Consider the following 23,295-nt stretch of genomic DNA (forward strand, 5'->3'; position numbering starts at 1 on the left):
ATAAGTAAGTGGATCAAACCAACTACCTACATAAAGAAGAAAATTCTCAAGAAAACCAACACAAATACAGTATGCCAACATATTTGGCACCAACTCAAGTAATCTAGGGCAGGAGAGAGATCATTTGTATTGAGAGCCAGCTACTACATTTGTCACTTAACTCTCCAGCCCAGCAGGGCTTCAAATAGTGCCAGCAATTAAAGCTAGTTAGGCAACCAAAGGTTACATAGAGACAAATGAGGCCATAAAGGGGCCCTGCTTGTAAAAAATTTTGAGAATTACAGACTTCTTTTGTGTATATTCTGTTCTTCTTCCACAGAAAATTTATTTCATAGGTATTTCATAGTGCTAATTTAGCAGCATATGCTTTCTTAGAGCAGTCTGAAAGAGAGATAATAAATTAGAGATTGGTAGAATGTAATGGCCTCATTTCACAAAGATCCAAGGATGTGGTCATCTTTTCCCCTATAAGCCTGTATTTTTGCATGATTTTTACAAAGCTAATTAAATGCTGTCAAGTATTTCAGCCCTTGCTGCTATAGCTGTGGCTGTTTGTCTTCAATACTAACATCTTAGAAGCAGCATGAGACCATGCTTCTGTTTCAGAATATCCCATGTTCATATGTGTACCACATGGCCCAAGAGTCCACCTACGTGTGCCCTGCCCTGAGCATGCTATGCTAACATGCAGTGAATGATTGTACCCAGAGGCTATATCTGTACTATACCATAAAACAACCAGGATTGGTGCTCAGGTCAAAAGGCTGTGCTCTTCTGAAGGTTTATTGTAGAAGAGGGTATAACCTGTGATGTGTAAAATCTAGCCACTGGATGTGTCTGTTTGAAAGTTTGAAAATAAAACACATACTGAGAAAAGGAAGAAGGAAGTCCTAGAAATCTCACATGACCCAGTACCTCAGTTTCCACTCAGATCAACAGTTAATCAAGTTCTCAGACAACTTTCTGAAAATGTACATTACCATGTTTCACCTTTAACCATGGTGTTGGTGTTTGGGAAGTAGCTGTAGGATAACAAGATCACAGGATAATTGAGGTGAAAAGGGACCTTGGCAGGTTTCTAATGCAAGCTGCTGCTCAGTGCAGGTGTAGCTCTGAAGTCAGATCAAATTGCTCAGGACCGTGTACTCTGGAGTTTAAAAACCTGACAGAGATAGCACAACTTCTCTGGGCAACATGTTCCACTGCTTGACTGTCCTCAAGGTGCGCAGTTTGGGGTTTATTTTTGGTTTTTATGACTTTGTAACTTTTCTATTCCAATGTACTGCTGTTGTTTCTTGTTCTCCTGCCATGCAACTCCTCAAAGAGTCTGTCTCTGTCTCCTGAATACTGCCCTGTACCGGGGTGTTTCTGTTAGATCCCCCCTCAACCATCTCCTATCCAGGCTGAACAAGCCCACATCCCTTGGGTTTTTTTCTAAAGGGCAATTCCAGTGGCCCTCCACTGGACCATTCTCTAGACCTGAACAATCACATTTTCTGCACATGTGGCTGAGAACAGAATTTGAGGCTTTCACCCTCCTCTCCCTGTCTCCTTCTTTCTCATTCCTTCCTTCTCTACACATACTATTTTCCTTTATACGAAAAAAACCCTTCAAACAGCCTTTTTTTTAACACTTTTGGTGAGAGAATTTTCAAACTCACAAGGCTGTAAAGTGGCAAAACACCCAAAAGGAAAAGCCATTTAGGTCCAACTGTTTTCTCTGGTGGGCCTAGGCTTGTTTGGAGGAATAATAATAGTAATAATAGTGTAAAATAGTAAGAGTAGTAATAATAATAGTGTAGTGCATCTTGAACCAAGACATTGCAAAATGTGAGACAATTTGAAATGAAAAATATAAAAAAAAAAAACAAAAACAAAAAAACCCAAACCAAAGAATCACAGTCAATTCTGACAGGTACAAAACATTTTGTTATCCCTGCAGTTAGTTAATATTTAAAAAGAATAATTGCCTTAAGCTGACAGGCTAAAACAATTTCTATCGTATCTTAAATTCATTATTATAATTCAGAAGATTTCAAAGACTTATTAAACCAAAAATATTACATTTGTTTTGAAAGTACCAGTTAAAAGAGCTGAGTGTTATTTGGTAACTAGTTGCCCTCTGCTTTGGAGAAGGAGTTACAATTTCCTTACAAAAAGTTCCCAGCTTTAGGCAGGGAAAATACATTCTGGAATTGGCACACCAATATGCATGTCCTTGTTAAAATGGGGCCTAAGAGAGTCAACAAAGCAGAGGATTAATCAAGGCACTTTCTGTGTCATTGTGTCTATGTGCATTCAGAGTGCTGCTCTTCCAAGATGAAGTCTTTCCTTCTGCTAGCTGGATTCCTACCAAAAAAAAATATATATATATATATATATAAAAAAATACTTCTACTCGGTGCAGCCAAATATTTAGGCCAGAAAGGAAAAGCATACCAAGCAGCATGATGGTCTAGCTAAATGGTCAGAAACAGTGACAAGAGAAGAGCTTAAATCTCCCACCCCTGTTTCCAGTTTACTCAGTGCATGGGTAAAATTAAACACAGCAAAAATCCTGGTGGAAAGAAGTGGCAGCCAAACCTGTAAGTGTGTATTATACATTCTCAGAATATATTAGTTGTATTGGGCCTATTAGGGAACATAATAAAGGAATATTCATTAGCCAAATTGCAACTCAGTTAGGCTCAGATGCTCAGCTCTGTTAAAAACGGAGTAATCCTATATGTGATTGGAAACATGAAAGTCAGAGAGTGAATTTTCTATAATATTTGAGTGTCTCAAGGTCTCAAGTTATGTGATACCTGAGTGTAGTCTTATTTGTATGCATATAATTTCAGCCTAAACTCTCCATTACCTACATAATTCCTGTGTTGTCATTGAGTTCTTAATGTAACTATACCAGCTTTTTTCCTTCTTTTTTCTTTCTTCATTTCTCTTTATGGCAGATACCGACAAAATAAGAACAGAACTGGTCACACAGTACTAGGAAAACAGCTCCTATCTGACTTGGCCTCCCAAAGTCAGGAGTTCTTTCAAAGTAGTAATTTCAAAGGAACAAGATAACTGCAGAAGAACTGACCTTTTTGAAATATCTTAGGCAAAACAGAATTGCTCATGTTGCATGTCAAAACCCATGCCAAAAGTGGTTCTGTCTTTGGTTTGAGAAATCTTTTCTTATGAAGTCTTAAACTAACACAGTACATTTCTCCAAAGGTTTTTTATTTCAACTACAGTTTTCTGATAAAAATTACCTTCCTGAGAAATGCTTAACTGCTTCTCCCCACAAGAAGGACATGAGTCTTTTTAAGGTTAGCAGAGGACTAAAATAAGGAGAGGAAAACTCATCAATAGGTAGCTAAAGGATTGGTGCCACGGCAGAATTTTGGTTTTTTTCAACCTTGGAGCAAATTCTATGGTACCTAGCCTGGTAGAGTCAAATGGGCTTCATTTATCTAGCAAGGGCAAAAGGACTCTAGCCCATAAGTTGCCAGGGCTGATGAAGAAGGCCTTAAACTAGGTTTGAAGGAGGAAGGAGATGAAACCAGGCTCTCCAGAGATGAGCCTAAGGGTGGAAAGCCTGAGTTAGAAGTGATATCAGCAGCCCAGCTGAAGTGCATGTACACCAATGCATGCAGTGTGGGTAACAAACAGGAGGAGCTGGAAGCCATCATGCAGCAGGAAAGCTGTGATGTGGTCGCCATCACAGAAACGTGGTGGGATGACTCACATAACTGGAGTGCTGCCGTGGGTGGCTACAGGCTCTTCAGAAGGGATAGGCAAGGTAGGAGAGGTGGAGAGGTGACTCTATATGTTAGAGAGTCTCTTGACTCTGTAGAACTTGAAGTCAGTAACAATAAGGTTGAGTGCCTGTGGGTCAGAATCAGAGGGAAGGCCAACAAGGCTGACATCCTGGTGGGAGTCTGTTACAGACCACACAGGCAGGATGATGAGGGTGATGAATTATTCCACAAGCAGCTAGCAGATGTCTCAAAATTGCCAGCCCTTGTTCTCGTGGGTGACTTTAACCCGCCGGATGTCTGCTGGGAACTCCACACAGCGGAGAAGAGGCAGTCTAGGAGATTCCTTGAGTGTATAGAGGATAATTTCCTACTTTATCTGGTAAATGAGCCTACCAGGGGGTGGGGCCTTGCTAGACCTGCTGTTCGCAACGAAAGGGGTTGGTAGGAGATATGGTGGTTGGAGACCATCTGGGGCACAGTGACCATGAAATAATAGAGTTTTCAACACTCAGGGATGCAAAGAGGGCTGTCAATAAAACTTCTACCCTGGACTTCCCCAGGGCAGATTTCAGTCTGCTCAGAAGGCTGGTTCAGAGTGTACCCTGGGAAACAACCCTTGAAAACAAAGGGGTTCAGGAGGGATGGACATGCTTCAAGAAGCAAGTCTTCAGCACACAGGAGCAGGCAGTCTCCGTGTGCCGAAAGGCAACCCGTCAGGGAAGACGGCCAGCCTGGTTGAACAGGTAGATTTTAAAGGAAATTAGGGGAAAAAGAGAACTTACTGACTATGGAAAAAAGGGCTGGCTGCTCATGAAGAGTTTAGTAATACAGTTAGGTCATGTAGAAAGAAATTAGAGAGACAAAGGCACACTTTGAACTCAATCTAGCCACTTCTGTTAGGGATAATAAGAAGTGCTTCTACAAATACATTAGCAAAAGGCGGGGTAAGGAAAATGTCCATTCTTTGCTGGACATGGGGGGGAACATAGTCACCAAAGATGAGGAAAAGGCTGAGGTACTTAACACCTTCTTTGTCTCGGTTTTCAACAACAAGGCAGGTTGCCCTCAGGACAACTGGCCTCCAGAGCTGGTAGACAGAGACGAGAAGCCAAATAGCTCCCTGTAATCCAGGAGAAAACAGTTAGTGACCTGCTGAGCCACTTGGATCCTCATGAGTCTATGGGACCAGTTGGGATCCTTCCTAGGGTGATGAGGGAGCTGTCAGAAGAGCTCCCAAGCCACTCTCCATCATTTACCAACAGTCCTGGCTCACTGGGGAGGTCCCAGATGATTGGAAGATGGCAAATGTCACGCTGATCCACAAAAAGAGTTGGAAGGAGGACCTACAGGGTCCCTAGTTTCCCTAGCCGGGAAACTACAGGCCTGTTAGCCTGACCTCAGTGGTCATACCATAACCTGGCAAGGTTATGGAGCAGATCATCCTCAGTGCAACCACACAACATCTACAGGATGGACAAGGGATCAGACCCAGCCAGCACGAGTTTAGGAAGGGCAGGCCCTGTCTGACCAACCTGATCTCCTTTTATGACCAGGTGACCCGCCTGGTGGATGAGGGGAAGGCTATGAATGTGTCTACCCAGACTTCAGCAAAGCCTTTGACACCGTCTCCCACAGCATACTCCTGAAAAAGCTGGCAGACCAAGGATTGGACAGGAGCACTCTGCTGGGTTAAGAACCGGCTGGAGGGCCAGGCCCAGAGAGTGGTGGTGAATGGTGCTACATCCAGTGGTGTCCTCCAGGGATCAGTGTTGGGCCCAGTTCTATTTTATATCTTTATTGATAATCTGGATGAGGGGATTGAGTGTACCAAATTTGCAGATGACACAAAGTTGAGGGGGTGTGTTGATCTGCTGGAAGGCAGGAGGGCTCTGCAGAGGAACCTGGGCAAGTTGGAGAGATGGTCTGATTCCAGCAGGATGAGGTTCAACAAGACCAAGTGCCAGGTCCTGCACTTTGGCCACAACAACCCCCTGCAGCGCTACAGGCTGGGGACAGAGTGGCTGGAGAGCAGCCAGGCAGAAAGGGACCTGGGAGTCTGGATTGACAGGAAGCTGAACATGAGCCAGCAGCGTGCCCAGGTGGCCAAGATGGCCAATGGCATCCTGGCCTCTATCAGGAACAGTGTGGCCAGCAGGTCCAGGGAAGTGATTCTTCCCCTGTACTCAGCACTGGTGAGGTAACACCTCGAGTACTGTGTCCAGTTCTGGGCCCCTCAGTTCAGGAAGGATATTGAGTTGCTGGAGCAGGTCCAGAGAAGAGCAATGAGGCTGGTGAAGGGACTGGAGCACAAGTCCTATGAGGAGAGGCTGAGGGAGCTGGGGTTGTTTAGCCTGGAGAAGAGGAGGCTTAGGGGAGACCTCATGACTCTCCACAACTACCTGAAAGGAGGTTGTACCCAGGTGGGTGTCAGTCTCTTCTCCCAGGGAACCAGCAGTAGGACAAGGGGGCACAATCTTAAGCTCTGCCAAGGGAGGTTTAGGTTGGATATTAGGAAGAAATTTTTTATAGAGAGAGTAATCAGACATTGGAATGGGCTGCCCAGGGAGGTGGTAGATTCACCATCCCTGGAGGCTTTTAAGATGAGACTGGATGTGGCACTTAGTGCCATAGTCTACTAACTGCTGCGGTGTTGGATCAAGGGTTGGATTTGATGATCTCAGAGGTCTTTTCCAACCCAGTTGATTCTATGATTCTATGATTCTGACATACCAGCTGGCTAGACTTTCTTGAGAAACACAGCAGACAGAAAAAAGTTCAGCATTAATTTCACTAAGCCCCAGACTTGCCTGTTTTGCACTGGTTTATGAGCAGTCAGTAGCCAGTAAATTTCATTCTTTCAGTGCAATAACAAAAGCAGTGTGCATGACAGGCTAAAGCATAAAAAGCTCGTGCAGTATGCCACAGGATTGTCCTGGTAAATTCCTACGAACTCTTCCTTAAAGCCTTGAAAAAAAAGTTGGATAAAACATCATTGCTTTGTTTTCCACCCATGACATGGTCTTGACTCTCATGAGACAATCAATCCCTTACAGAAACTTAGTCCTCTGTTAGTGGTCCTCTGGAAGTCAGACTAGCATTGGCAGAAAAAAAGAAAGGATTATACTTAAAAGGAAAGATGTAAGAGAGACAAATCAAAACAACTCAAATTAAGAATGTTTTTCTATTCTATTGTCTGTTCTGGAACAAATTACAGCTTGTCACAAAAAATGTTCCAAATATTTCTGTGGTCTGGTTTTAGATTATTGTTATCTTTTGGGGCTTTTTTATTCAAAACAGTTAGTGATATATAACCAAAAACACTAGAGTACTCAGTATTTCACACCAGTGAGGGACATTTTGGATCAGATTACTAGCTGCTCATTTGTTCTTTTGCTTGACTTATTCTTCCTTGGCTAAGAGAGCATCATCTGTTTATAAGCCTTGAAATGGGCTCGTCAGTATAACGTAAATAAGAACTTAGCCCTGCCTTTGGACCCTCCTTAGTCAAGGGAAGTTCAGACCAGAATCCACTGGAGTACTTGTTTAACTGTTTTACTGAGTCAGGAAAAGAGTGATCAGCACATTGGCAGATCAAGTCCACTTGTTGTGGTATTTTAATAAGAAAAAACCTTATATGAAACCTCTAAAGTTACTATGTACATTACATTTCTGGAACAAGCAAGCATTCAGGATTGGCTATAGAAGAATAAAGGCAGTGCTTTCTCTTCTGTTATTGTACAGACAGGAGAAAAAAAATATTAGCATTACACATGGGGAAACACATAAATTGTCTGAGACTCCGGGTGTCTCACAGAGAACCCAAGTCACTTTCAAAGGGTAAAGAATGGAGCACATGGCACCACCAGAACACATTTTAACATGCCTTCTTGGTTGAGAAATTATTAATATGTAATTATTTTGGGCTCATAATTATTTTGTTATTTTCTGCGTTTCAGTCACAGCCAAGGAAAAAACTGCTTAGCACAAAACGAAAGCACAACTGAATCAAATATGTTTAGAAGTTTAGAAACAAAAAGAAACTACTGACACAGCATATTGTATAATGAACTAGTGAAATTTTATGCTTAAGTGGTCATCAGTAATGTGGAAGATAGCCAACTCCCCTAGACAGCTATCATTCAACTTTAGCATGATTTTAACAGTAAAAGTGTAAGGGAATACTTCCATTATTGCTAGTGGAAGAAAAGGTTTCCATGAATGTATTAGGTAAAAAGCAGTGTAATCTCAGTGGGCATGGAAAAGATCTATCAGGTCTTCCAAACTTGCCACTTGTCACTGTATGACTTTTCCTCCAATGGTAAATTGATTACTGTTGCACAGAACCCTGCTCCAAAGGTACCTATTAAGGGTTATCTCCGCAGTGACAGCATAAATGTGTTTTACTAGGATCAGTATAATTCCCACCTATTCCACTCTGTCGACACATCTGCATATATTGAGACTAAACCTAATTCTAGTTCAGATAGTAATTTCCTACTGCTGAACTGCCTAAAATAGCTTTTCATTTTCTAGACTCTCAGTAGGGTAGAAGCCTTTTATTGAAGCTTATTCTCAGCACACAGGAAAATTGCACAACCATATATAATGAGATTGCATCACGTCACTTAGATTTCTCCTTAACTATCTCCAGACACTGCAAACATGTAATCTAGATCATTCCCTGCATCTCTGCCTGTTCCATCTGAACACCAGGAAACACTTTGTTACACTTTTTTACTGTGAGGGTGACTGAGCTCTGGCACAGGTTGCTCAGGGAAGTTGTGGAATCTCTGTCCTTGCAGATATTTAAGTCACCTGGACATGGGCACGGACAAACAGATGTACATGGCCCCATTAAGCAGAGGAGTGGACCAGATGACCTCCAGAGGTCCCTTTCGACTTCAGTGTTTACCTGATGATGTGGTAGTGTAATCTTCAACACCAAAAAAAATTTTTATGAGGTAAGACTTTGAAAGAAAGGAGGATATGGAACTGGCTAAGTATCAAAAAGAAAGCTGGGACAGAAAGGGAATTTGCATAAGTTCAAATATTTAACAAGAAAAGAAATCTCAGGCTACATCTTATCAGTTTATAAGCTGATACATTTTATAATGTATCCTGTTTTATAATATCCTGTTCACTGCATATTTTGCTACATGAGCCTGCTGAAATTCAGTCATGTGCATTGCTTTTTCTGATAATTGAGAATGAGTGAAGACACAGCAGAACAGACTGCTTGGACTTCTGCATGATAATCCAGAAAAAAACTCACATTCAAAATGAAATATCTGCCACATTTATGTTATACTTATATCTTTGTGATTTGGTCCCTATCAAAAAGTGTGGAAACCTTACGAAAGACACTAAGAGCATCCCCACAAAAATATCTGAAAAGTGGTCACTCCGGGCCTCTGTAGCAGTGAGATTTACCTATTGATGTCAGATGCAGCAGCTGTTTCAGATTTCCTCTTCTCCTTTTTAACTTCATTCCCTGGTGAAGCCAAATTTTCCTTCCTTCGGCATTGATTAGTGCCTCAGGAGGAAAAGGAAAGTCCAAAGAATTCTTCACTCTATAGCATATAATCCTCCTTTTTCTCTACAGTTCTCAAGAAGCTCTTTTATTAAGATAGTTCTTTGATTGCCTTTCAGACAGAATCGTCCTGTATTCAGTCCTGGATATCTGTGGGAATCTCTGTAGTCTCTATCTGCATGATGTAAAATACCTTAGACACTTTTTTCCACTTCCTAGTTATTTTTTAAGTACTCATCTTCATATACCACTCAAAGAAATCTTCCAATCCTTCATTCACATGTAAGTTCAAGAAAGAGCCATATTTCATAGTATTGGCATGAGTTCATCTCACTGGAGTTCACAGGAGTCATTTGAGATGGAACCTAAAGTTTTCCTTTATTCTAAGCAGTCTTGTAAAGGAAATACCTTGCTTGATCTGCAAAACACCATAAAAGCAAAACACTGTTCTGCTACTTTTCCAAATAACAGTTTAGCTGATTAGCAGCTTAATCACACAATTTGTTATTAATTCACTTCAGGTTACTGTGGTTGGATATTTAAAACCACATGCCAAAGACTTGTGATGTTTCTGTCAGGTCACATTCACTTCAGTTGGTAACTGGCTAAGTACTTAGGGAAGTGTTTTCATACAGAAAATCATGGGCAAACTTTGGAAAGCTTGGGTAAACCAACAGATGTCCAAATGATTGTTTAAAGGTAGTTTGAACTTAATAAGTTGTGTTTGTGACAACCTCATGGGATGACTTTCTCTCAAATACTTGCTAACCATGCTTGTGCCAAAAATACACAAAAATTGTAATTTCTTAAAATATGCTCACAGATGCATATCTAACTCTTCAGCAAATGATGCCCTGTAACTATTTAAAAACAAAGTTAACCAGATTTGATTGTTTGATTTTGGAAAAGTCTTTATTTCTTTGGAAAAGTCTTTATTTCAATTCAGTTGGTATTCTAAATGATGAGTCTAACTGTGCTTCCTATAATCTTCTTTTTTACAAAGTAAGTTATTTTGTAAAAGTACTGAGCAATTGGCAATCAATTATGCTAAAGTCAGCAAACTTCTATGATGGCTTGCATCAGTTTTTCCATCTTTAATCAGAATATTTATCTGCACAGAAGTAACAGTTAAAGTTAGAATGTCTTTTGTGAGATGAAAATTAATGACCAGAATCTTACACCTTCAAAAAGCTGCCCAGTAAATAACTAGCTCATATAATCAAAGTGTTTTACGGCATAAAACATTATGACAAGATTCTTTTACTAGATCACAAACAGCCAATAAGTGGTTTTTTCCTCACATGTGTAGAAATAAATCATTCGTATAAAATAGAAATTGCCTGCTGTGTTTTTTATGAAAATAACAGTAACACTTCAGACAATGTAGCCAAGGGTGGGACTACTAAGGTTATAAATACAACATTAACAACGTCATTGTATTTCCCTTGACTTCCACATTTGTATCTCTGGGGAAATAAAGGCCCTGTTACTTACTAACTTGAATTCCTGTCATTGTACTTTGGGAATCAGTTGCTTGGGATGAAAACAGACAACATATGCCTAAGGTTATCATATTTGGGGTCATCCACAAGCAGTGAGGTATAGCTGAAAAATTTATTTTTTTTTTATTTAGAAAGGCACAGAGCTAGAGAGACTTGTAATAAATCAAGATAAACAACAAACTATGAGACGGCAGAAAGTGTAGTGGAGAAGTGAAAAATGTCCCACTTTTTTTTTTAATTAAAAAATAACCACACTCTGCTGGGATAATCATAATATTTTTTTTAAGTTTTCAGCCAGTCCAAAGTGGTGATGTGTCAAGCTTTGCAAAAACACCTATTCATAGTTTCCTTCCTGGCATCTTTCCCTCCTTTCTGCCACTACACTGTTAAAGCGAACTGATGACAACAAAATCTTAAGTGAAATGCTTATCCCCTATTCTAGCTAAGGCCAGTGGGTAATTATCTCTCAACACTCACTAAAAATCTACTCTGAGTCACACAGAGCTGCTGTTAAACTTCCATCAAGCTGTAGCATTCCTTTTCCTCTGAAAACATCCATTTTTGTTTAGAAAGGACTGCATTAATGTCATTACATGTTAAATCATACTATATACGTATAGGCCCTTCTTTGGTTGGTGCAGAGTCCCGTTGCTCATGCAAATTGGTGGCTGAGAGTCCTGATGAAGCCAAGCATGGTGTGGGTAAGGATGGGATGAACCAATCAGTTTAACAAATTAATATCACAAAAATCCAGACTCCCAAAGTCCTACAATCCCAATGCCGTCTCAAACACAGTCCAGTTCCTACTCAAGGCTGCAATTCATAAGAAATTCTTGGAAACATAAATGAAGGAGGAGTCACATGGGGACAGAAAGACACAAGGGCAATGGTCCCAAGCTTCTCTGTCGTGCTTCTCCATGAACCTATGGATGTTATATATATTCCACTTCAAGAAACTCTGAAGTCCTTAAGAGAAATAAGGTAGCACAGTATCAGCAGTCATCTATTTTGGGTTTAGATCTTACATATCTTCACATCCAAATCTTTACTATTCCCATTTGGTCAAAAAATTTATAGCTGTACACTTAAAGGGGAATGGCCAAATGCTGGTGTCAGTTAGATGGTGGAATGGCAGAAGCAGTTTCTTGTTGCAATGTTGCTTTATCTATATAGTTAAGACGAGGCAAGAAGGGTCACTTCAATTTTTAGTTCCTGGACTGAGGCCACATGTGAAGTAACAGTGAAGTAAGCGGGCTCGAAATAAGCAGGCTTGAGCTATTGGGACAGCCAAGCACCATACAGTTCAACTGTCAGTTTCCAAGACAAAATAGCTACACCCTAACAGCTTGTAGAGAACAGTTTTTGCCCCTGATAACTCTGGAAGCATGCCCAAGTATTGTTTGGGAGGGTGATAGCTAGTCGCTAGAGTTGTGCATGCCATGGACTATAGCACACTTTAACAGCATGGACCTCCAAATTCCTGTGTACTCTGGGAATGTCTACTTTACTTATACAGACACAACTAGATGTTCTCGGGATGGCAAGAAGTGCTAACTTTCTGGTACATCTGAAACAACCTCTCCAGTGACAATGGAAGTTATAGCGAGGTGGAGGTCCATCTTTAATTCCAAGGAACCAGTAACAGGACAAGAGGAAATGGCCTCGAGCTGCACCAGGGGAGGTTTAGATTGGACATTAGGAAAAATTTCTTCTCTGAGAGTGTTATCAAGCATTGCAGAGGTTGCCTGAGGAAGTGGTGGAGTTACCATCCCTTGAGTATTTTAAAGACAGGTAGATGCGGTGGGGTGGGAAGGCAAGGCAAGGCAAGGCAAGGCTAATTTATTTATTTTGGTATCACTGTTTTTAACTTCGGGATAATTGAATTCACCAAATATATTTATTGTGATTGACCCCATCTTGTCCTTCCAGAAGACCAGTGGGAGTACTATTATTGATTTCCAGAAGAGTAGAATTGGGTCCAAATTATCTGAATCAATGCCAAGAAAAAGCTTGTTTTCATCTGATCTTATGGCTAGTGCCTTATGCCAAAAATAGAGATAAAGGAAATGTTTCCTCCTTATCATTAATATTAACCCATTGGAGCAAAGTGTGTGTTACACTCAGTGATTTTAGAAATTAAAACTATGTGGAACATGCAACGAGCCATTGTGTAGAAAAAGATATCATAATTTACCGATGGCTTAAATGGTGAATAATGTTAGACATGGAGAAACAATTGGTTAGGAAACATGTTCAGATGAGGAATAAATAATAAAAGAGACAATATGACATCATTTGTCCTTGAGTGGATCTAAAATTTATGTGACAAGACACAGACAAATGTAAGAAATCTCAATAAACTCAACATACAGATGTAGGAAAAAGCTTTTCTTTTTAACTTATTTATCCTATCCTAAACCTTCTTCAAGCTAAAACTCAGACACCAGGCTTCACCTCATCTATTTTTAAACAACTAAAAGATTGAAAATTAAATCCAAGCTAATCACTGTACTCTCACTAGACCTAAAGGAGACAGAATAGTAGATTACCCAGAAGTCAAATCCTCTGAGCAACTTTATACCCTAATGTCCAGATGCAATTAATCACCTTCAGAGACAACTGATTATATTAATGCAAAGAAATCTTATAAAAGCTGCTTCAAGTTTAGCTTCTGTCATGCAGATGCCTAGCTCAGAAATTGCTCTAATGCAGAGTACAGCCTCCAGCACACTTTTTGTGGGTAAACAAGGAGATCAGGAAAAACAGAGTTCCATTTAGCCAGAAAACATCCACTATTGTCTAGTCTTTGATGAAGGTCTTATTTGCCTCATACTCTTTGAAAATTAACTCAGAAGAATTGCTCTTTAGACATACTATGGCCAATCTGCACAGACTCATTAAGGTACTTAGATAGGTCTCCACCTAGCTTTAAAAAGGGATGGGTTCTTTTTTTCCCTGGTCCACAGCTACCAATTCCCTTACAGTTCAGACTGAAATGCCCCACTGTTTTTCCAGATGACCCTTTTCTGTCAGCTGCTCATCTCCGCTATCTGCGTTACCAGTGGATCCAGCTCTGAAGCTTTGTCTGCTTACATTGAGTGAGTGACTCACTAACTGCATGTCATTCCTCCCTGTGTAGAAGGCAACACCAAGGTCCAGTGTAACCCTGTCCTCAAGGCTTCCCTGGAACTTGCAGGATATGGCTGTATCAGCAAATAGGATTAGCCAGGAAGCCCAGGATCAGTGGCATCATGCAACTTACTTGCATACATCTAAACCCTCTTCCCTGCAACCCACCCCATCCCATACACACCAAAACAAAGTGGCTGTGTCCAGATTCCTTTTGGAACAGTCTCTATCATGCATTACCCCCATAACGCACAGGCATTATCCAGGGCAGCTCTAGCTGTTGTGTGGTGGTTCTCTGAAGAGTGGTGAATTTAATCCACTCATCAGTTAATAAGAAATATGTGGAATTATACTTTCCCATTTCCCAAGACTTGCTCTTGCACAATAATGTTTAGATCCATAACTGCTCATGGTGCCCAATAGGCTGGCATGTTCAGGAAGCAAATCACCTGCCTAGGGGGAAGCAGTAAGCGGGACACGAAGCCCTCAGAAATGATGGTTGACTTACATTCTTAAGAACATATTCATCACTCAGCTGCTGGTATGTGGTAGGAACCACTGGTTACACATTTACAGCTAATATGAAAAATTAGGGAAGGAAACCGATTCTCTGGTTGTTCCCTTCCTTTTTATTCCGGATGCAAGACATATATACTAGTTTCATGTTTCACCTATTGAGCCTGCTGGGATTTAAAATATTAAAAGGGGCAAAGGGGTAGCTTAAAATGGCAGCTGCAAAAGGAATGATGAGAAAGGGAGTGGAGCATATCTTTTTTTAACAGTGAGGGCAAGCACGTTGGCAAGCTCATTGCTGGTCTGAAGTATAGCAGTGTTAACTAACCCCAACTGTCTTATACCATCAATAAGTAGCAGTAAATCTGCCTCTCTGTATTATCAGTCCATAAAAAAGGTTTAATCTAGTAGAAATTAATTTTGACATTTTTACATTTGTACTGACAAGATACTTTTGGTAAATTGGATGTTACTACACAAGCTATCATACAGCAGAAAAAATTACAATCGCATTCTTAAATGTTATGGCATCTTATCTTTGCCCTAATTCTCATGGCTTTTTGCTTTTTTCATGTGGACTTCTGGCATAACACAGCTATGAAAGAAATGTGTGTTTCAGTCAAGTGTTTCAAAGGAAGGGTTGCATCAATCTAAATGCATAGGAATCATGTCTGAGGGATGTAACTTGTATTTAACCAGGAAATTCACACTAAAATAAAGTGTCTTGTTTGCAAAGCCATTCTGTGTTTAAAAACAGAGGAAGGAATAATCCTCATTCACGTCATTAGAGTAGGTAGCCAAGGAATCTGTATGAGGACATGGGCTAATGGGTTATCATACTCTTATATTTAACGTAAAATGCAACCTTGGTACTTTATTTTTAGCATAATAGAAGTAAGCTCGTTCTGCTGACTATGAACAGAAATAGGGGAAATGGCTCAGATATATTGAAACTCTCCTTGACGATTCGCCAAAATTATAATTACTCTTTTAGAAGACACAACATTTGCACTTGCTTTTCTTTGTTGTCATTTAATTTTCTTCCTCAACTACTAACCAGAAAGAGAAGTGATGAGAAAGCAAGATAGTTATTGTATGATTTCATTCCTGACTAGAAACAAACAAACAAACAAATTAGAAATGGACATAGACTGAGTTTCTAGTGGGCTAAAGTTGCTTTAACTTTAACCCACTAGTTGAAAGTGCAAAAAGTGCCCAGAGCTGCATTTGCTAACCCAAGCTGAATGCACACTCCAGCTTACGTGAGTTAATACAGTGCTGTGAATTTCTGTTCCATTACATTGCACATTTTACATGGTCCCATTCTAAAAGACAATTGCATACAAATGTCAACACACCAAAGAAGAGGAACACAGGACATAGGAGTAGATCTGTGATCCATTTCATCTGCCATCCAGAATAATGAACACAGGAAGACAAAGACATGCTATAGTTGGGTTTGTAGGCCACCAGGAGACTGGCACGGTGGAGAATGAGAATGAACAGTACAAACCTGGAATGGTGAGAATGATGCAGAAGAATGTTGAAAACCACAACATCTACTTGTTATTTTCAAGATGTTGAATATTTATTTATTTTAAGAACATTTTCATTATCTGCAGGTGAAAAACCCTGGAGAATTTATTCCCTTCTGACAAAGAGTCTTTATCAAGATATATTCATGCGGACTGTAGCTAAGTTTGGAATAAGCTTTCTGCAAATTTTTCACCTATTTGTAAAGTCTTTCTGAAGCCTAAATCTGATATTTCAGCACAGAATTAAACACACTTATTCTGCCCACTTGCTACAGAATCACAGCCCTTATTTAGCTACAGTGAAAAGACTATAAATATGCCTATAAGAAAATACTGGCTTTATGAAGAACTCAGAGAAGGTTTAAGTCTCTGCAAACAGAAACGAAGCAAGATCTATTTTCTGAAGTTAAAAAATGAAACCATAGAAGAAGCGTCAGCAAATTTAATCTATGAAGAGTGGGTGAGATGATAGCAGCAATGTTTGAATATCAGTTTTGTCAAAACAGATATCTGAGTCATGCCGTTCAGCTGCAAATCTGTCAATATGAAGGTCTCTCTGGATGATACATTCATGTCATATTAAGAAGCTTTGAAGTGAGAGAGTTGGAGAAGAAACCAGAGGGTTGCTCTGAGAAGAAATGGTATTTTGTGGCTGTGGCTTCTAAAGTTCAAGTTCTTCTGTGGGAAGATTACAGAACATATATCAGATATTACAGAAGGAGATATGCCAACAGTAGGGTTTCAAAACCTGGATGATAAAAAGGCCCAAAACAATAACAAAAAGATCAGGAAAAAGTGAAGAAAGTAGCTTTAGAGAACAGTTAAAAATGGAAAAGAGATAGAGCAGAACCTTGAAGACTACATTTTTCCCCCTGAGAACTAAGGGGAAATGAAGTTTTCACTGAAATAGTGCCATAAAAGGGTAGTTTGCTTGGCAGTAGCAGAAAGTCTCCAGCTTAAAAAAGTGGAGTTAATTTCTATCTGATATTGGGAAGAATATGATTTTGCTGGCTCGGAACTTAAGAGAAAGAGATTTAGGTACTCTCTCTAGTAAAGCAGAGAAAGAAGGAAGGGTCATGAATGGGAGGTCACAATAAAATGGTACCTAAAAGTCAAGGATGGGGAGAGAGCTAAAAACAAGTTAGGGTGATCTTTTCCCCAGAGAAACCAAAACGTATTTTTGAGCAGGAAGTAGCTTTGAAGAGTTCTTCTTCAAACATGAATACTCCATTTCCTGGAGATAAAAAATAGATTGCAGTTGGGAGCAAAGGAGTCCACTTCAGAGAATGGTGGGTTAATCTAAGAACAAATACGTGACCAGGCTACTAGAGTATCTGTAGCTTATCACAGATCTGCGAACTCAGAAACAAGCAAGGTAATGTTCTGTTAATGGCTGCAAGTGGATCGAGTGTCACAGAACATGCTTGTGCCAGCTGGGTGTGAGAGTTCTGGGCTCTACAGTACAAAAGAGATATAGAAGTACTGGATAGATACCAGCAAAGGGCCACAAAGATGATTAAAGACCACCTCTTCTATGAGGACAGGTTGATAGAGCTGGGACTGTTTTTCTTTGCAGAGAAAGGGCTCAGGGTGGACCTTATTAATGTATATATGTACCTTGGTGTGGAGTCTCCATCAAAAGCCATCTGGACTCACTTCTGTAGAATCAACTGATCTTGCTTGAGCAGGTGGGGTGGATTGATGACCTCCAGAAATCCTTTCCAGCCTCAATCATTATGTGATTCTGGCAGTGATAACAGTACCTGTGGCTAACAAACCTACTCAACTGAAGGACCAAAGACAGTAGGAGAAAACATCACACAAAAATCACAGTATTTGAGAACCAAAATGGATTCCAGAAAAACAAAATAAAACAACTCCAATGCACCTGGAAAAAAAAAGGACAGCAAACTAAAAGAGTCCACTGTGTAGCAACAGAGTACTCTGTCTTTTATGGAGGACTTTGAGGTTGTAGGTCAATACCTGTATGGGTTATGTTAAAGGATTATTCTAATAGTGACCATGCATCTGAGCAAAGGAACCCACTTAGGCCTTTAAGCCCAGATGCTCAGTCTGTTAATATAATGTAAAACATGTTTGTAATGGAAAGAAAGTTTTTGAACCTAGAATCATCTTGGTAACATCAATAAAAATGTCAGATGTCGAGGCTTCTTCCAGAGGCCACCTTCTATAAATAAAACAGCATCTGGAGACAAAATTCCTGTTTTGCCTTTGTTGACAGCATACAATCTTTTAGCACTAAATATAGATGTATGTAAAAACTGGTATTAACAGTTTGAGCCTTTACTACATAAAAGGAGAAGACTTGTTTCTCCACTACCACTTTTTTAAGTGGCTAGATTTTGTTGCAAAATGCACAAGGTAACGATAATACATGCCTGTTTTCAATATATTAAGGACGGTGTTTGTTGAGGTCCTGAGAAGACATGCATCTATAGTAACCACAGAATGTCTGTGTAGAATACAAATCCTTCAGCAACACCTATTGAAAAATGTAGCTAAATAGCCATCTCATCAAGCAGGTGCACTGATTTGAAAGAGTGTGGTTTCAGTTCATTAGATCTGGGCCTCTTAAATACCTCCTTACCAAAAATGTGGTGTCTAGTAGAACCAGTAGTGTTAGGAACTTCCTAAAAGATATAAGTCAGCTTCAGTCTTTGCTGACCTGGAGAAGAGAGTGCTCTGACCTTCTCAGGGTTGAGAGCTGATGAGCTACCAATCTATTTCCATGGCAAACATCCCAAACTGAGAAAATCACCAAGCACTGCTTCGCATTCTACATCCAACATCTGTTTCAAATAAAAGTGAAGAACTTCTTCAAAGGTCTGATCAGTAAAGACCTACTTGCACATATAAAATCTTTTTAGGTCTTATAAGAGAAAATGTTAGAGCCCAAGATCATGATGTAAATCTGTAGAAAACCTTTTCTAGATCTTTGAGCATTTGAGTAGCTTCCAGTCAACCACATAAAGAATATTCCTACCTCTTGGGATATATGGCATCTAAACACTACCTCTTGCATATTCCCCTAGGTCTGTCAGTGCAGTTTGGTGATAGTCACAGAATCATAGAATCACTTGCATTGGAAAAGACGCTTAAGATCTTTACGGCCCCTCAAGGAAACAACTTCCACTTTAGAAATGGAAGTGTCTCCCTTTTCAACCCAAGCAGAGGATCCCACAGACTATTTTACTTGTTAGGAAGTGCAGCCATGTTACTGCCCAGAAGGTGCCCCACAGTGCCTCGTAGCAAGAACCAGCTTTCATCACCACTACTTTGGGCTGGCCCCTCAGTAATAGATTTCATTTGGAGCCAGTTGGAACCACCCTGTATAAGCATGAAGCAAATAAGGCGGCTGTGGACAGCCAGCTGTCTTGCACCTGAAATCCCTCCCTAGCACTCTTTTTCTTTCCAGCATGGATTTCCTTGTTATAATGATTTTTAACTGTATGATTTTATTGGTGTACAGCTTGACAGTACATTTTAAAGTCAGAATGTGGTGGCAGCTTCATTAAATCCAGATAAATGCTGTGTTTGTATTACATGGACACACTTTCAGAAAACCATGGATGAGTGAATCACTGCACCTCTTGCTGAGGTCAGACATTTTGTCTGGAAATGAATTTAATCCAGACTTGAAAGGCTTGACTGGAGTGATCTCTATGTGATAACATAAACAATGTATGGTCAGTTATCACCTCCTTTGTACAAATTCATACATTTCCCAGCAGCTGAAATATGTACTCTTTTTTTAACAACAGATCTTATCTAGGCTTTCTGGAAGATTCTAATCCAAACTCCTACTAGAGCTGAAATTTAAAAGTAAACTTGTTCACCTTTATTCTATTGAAGTAGCATGGGAAGAAGAAAAAAAAGAAGTGGTTTTAATAATTTCCATAAAATTCAGAAATGCTGCTCTTTCAAATCTGCAGCTACTTTCACAAATATATTTCAGTAACTTCTACCTTAATAGAAGTTACAGAAATACACTGATTCAGTGTATTTTATACATCAAGTTAATTACATCAATTTCAGAATTGTAATTTACTTTGTGATTTCCTTTGCTGTTGCTGAGTAGGAAGAATGAGAGAAGCAAATTTTACTATGTGGCATATTGGTTTTAATCTTGGAGTTATGTGGAAAAGTGAATTTCAGTTTGCAATCAGTCTGACTCAAAGACTTGAACTTTATTCCATATAAAAATCATTGAACTCTTATAAATAAGGACTGTAAGAGGCAGTCAAATGTTTTCTCCTTAGTATAAATTTGATTGTCTTTCACTGTTTTGCATTTTGTAGTTTTAAGTTAAAATAAAGAACCATTTACAATGTAATCTACATTAAAAGAGGTATCTGCATTCAAACTTCATGTTTCATTTGTGGTATCTACCATTATTATTTATTATATTTTTTTATGATAAAATAAATATTGTTTCATTCTTTCAAGAATCAGGTATAATGTCAACACACTGCAGTCAACAGTCAACATTATAATTTGTGGATGTTGCTTAGCTTTGTAGAAGAAGAGACAAAGCATAGTTATACATCATATTAAAAAGAATTTCATATTTTTGCATAAATTTAGACTAAGAAAAAAAAGGAGACAGATAATGTCATTCTTCTTTGTCATTTGTCCAGTATATAAACATATGCAGCTACAAAACTGCAATATCCTAATATCACAATTTCTTAAAACATTTTTATTCCTTTAAAATTGCCATTGGAATTGTTTCTATGGTGACTTCTGAAACACAGAAAACTATTTTCTGACTTCAGTTCAGCTCATACATCTAATGAGTGGCTCACACTGAGACAGCTATTCTTTCTATTCATCCTAGACTTGCCCCTGTTAGCGGGCAAATTTCTACCAGACACAACAAAAGGAAAAGAAGGCCGGAGGGGGCAGGTTTCTGAGACTACTTAGTTGCTGAACTGCATAAATAGAAAATGAATGAGATTTGCAAAAGTACCTGCAAACTCATAACAAAATTGTCATTGATTCAATAACAGGAATTAAAGTATACAATCCTGTGGTATGTCTTATGAGCTTGTTAATAAAAGGATTTTTGATGCCGTAATTGTGACTACTTCTCATGATTTATATTACATAAAACATAATAATCTTTAAAGTCTTTCTGTTGTTAACAATCATTCTGGTGGTGCTTACGGTTTATCCAGTCTCTTTACTTTGTGTATGACATTTCAAATTAGAAAAGAAAAAAAAGTCAGAACATTATCAGTCATTGATGGAAATGTTGCATCTGACTGTTGCATCAGTCATTAAAATAGTGACTGGTCACAATTCATATGATTGTTAATAGTTGGTGGGATGGAATGCAGTGGAAGTGCAGAATATAATAAAATGAATCTCAGCCAGTCTGGAAGATCTTTGAGAATGGAGTATAGTTTTCCCTATTTTGTACAAAAGTGAACTTTACATAGGACAAGGAGCATTTCTTCTGCCTAGGAATTAAAAAAAAAACCAGATACACTAGCAGCAGTTTGCATAATCTTACATAATGTATTTCATTCACTTCATTAAGGAATTGATTTCATAGCTTAATTAGCAGAGGCAGCTTAAGGGACACCAGTCTATCATATTTACAGATGTTTTTCTCTTGTTGAAATCCAGATTAAACTTGTTAGTTGATCTTCATTTAAATTACAGTTAATTTGCCAAGATACCCATTATGCTCTCAGTATTTAATACAGTATTTAATCCTCACATAAATTTCTGTGAAACTGTGTTTTCCTTTAATTTTCATTAATTTAAGCAGACTTGTGCCACAGCATATGCTCTTTTTATTTTTCAAATATCTGAAAAAAAATTACTAGCAGCAAAAAGGGTGGTAAATTAAGCTAGTTGCAACCAGAGACAGCTTAGATGCCTTGTCACATAGACTCATTTTGTGAAATATTAGAGAGTAATATGTTTCAGGCATCTGCAGCCACCACAAAGTTCTGTATATACTAATGTTAAACACTTCAGAAGCTAAATTGCTATTACTAAAACTTCTGAAGCTGAAGTAAGTGGCAGTAATGGTGTTGCTATTGAACAGTAACAAACATATCTTGTGGAATTGTGCTAACAAAATTGTTAGCAAATATATCTCAATGTAGTCACAATCTATTTCTTGATGGTCAGGATCAGCACAGAAGCCTTTGAGACTTAGCAGGAACCTTACAAGTAAAAAAGCATTTGAGATAAAAGTTAATGCTATGTTAATTGGTGAGACTTTCTAATACAAATCAACACTGCATTTAGCAAAACATTGTTCACTTATGGATTGCTGAAGTGGAAATTGAGAAAATACAGAAGTGAAAACTGAAAATACTTTGTTTAAATCCCCAGGGCTCAGAATATAATATTGAATTCAATCTTCATACTTTTGGGAGAGGAATCAGTCCTGCAAAATGAATCATGCTGCAAAACACAGTCTTGAAAAGCCTGAACCTGGAAAGATCAGTCTTCCAGCTGGTGTGGAATCAGCCTCCAGCTACTCTTGTTCAGTTTAGAAGTGACTTTGGTGTCTTTATTCCACAAATACTACAATTTAAAATGGGATGAAAAATCAGTGTGACATAAATTAGGAAATGGATCAACAATGATTAAATAAAAAGGTATTTGATATGTGAAAAGGGAGCTAAATGAGGATGAGAAAAGCCTGTCTGCTACAGTAGCTCAAGAAAACGTTAGCAGGAGATGTTGGAAAGATGAGATCAGCCCACCAATTTCTGAGAAAAGCATTTAGTTTTCAGTGTTTTCCCCTATGGGTATGTCAATAATATAGGTCAGTGGGTCACTTCTGTAATGAAGCACGTATATATGCAGGATTTAGCATCCAGCATGATTAAAGAAAAAAAAATAAGATTAGAGGTGTCAGAAAACAGCTATAAATTCAGCTCTTTTTAGTTAGACATGCAACTGTCTCCAGCCTGCAGAGGCTGTTCTTAGTCTCCAGAGAATCCTGTACAAATCTCTGCGCCTTTCCTTACGCTTCACTGAAGGGTGCAACGACTGGAACGAGCTAGCTGAGATCAGATGCCTTGCTAAGGCTGCGCAAAGCGGCAACCAACCAGAAAACCGAACTGGATCACTGCAACTTCAGAGCAGTCAAAATACCATTTCTGATGTAAGAAGGGTATACAAAGTACCCCGGTTTGTGAAGCTCTTTAAAACGTGGCACTAATCTCGTAGGCGTTGCACAAGCAGGTTCTCCAGTGTGTGTGCCCCTCGGGGCGTGTAAGAGGGCTGTCGGTAGGGAGGAGAACCCCGTACCCACTATTGGGAATTAGCCTCGGAGAGGACAGCAGGGAAATGCC

Source organism: Manacus candei, unplaced genomic scaffold, assembly GCF_025592945.1.
Source record: "Manacus candei isolate 608988 ecotype Guabito, Panama unplaced genomic scaffold, ASM2559294v1 h1tg000014l, whole genome shotgun sequence".
NCBI lineage: Eukaryota > Metazoa > Chordata > Aves > Passeriformes > Pipridae > Manacus > Manacus candei.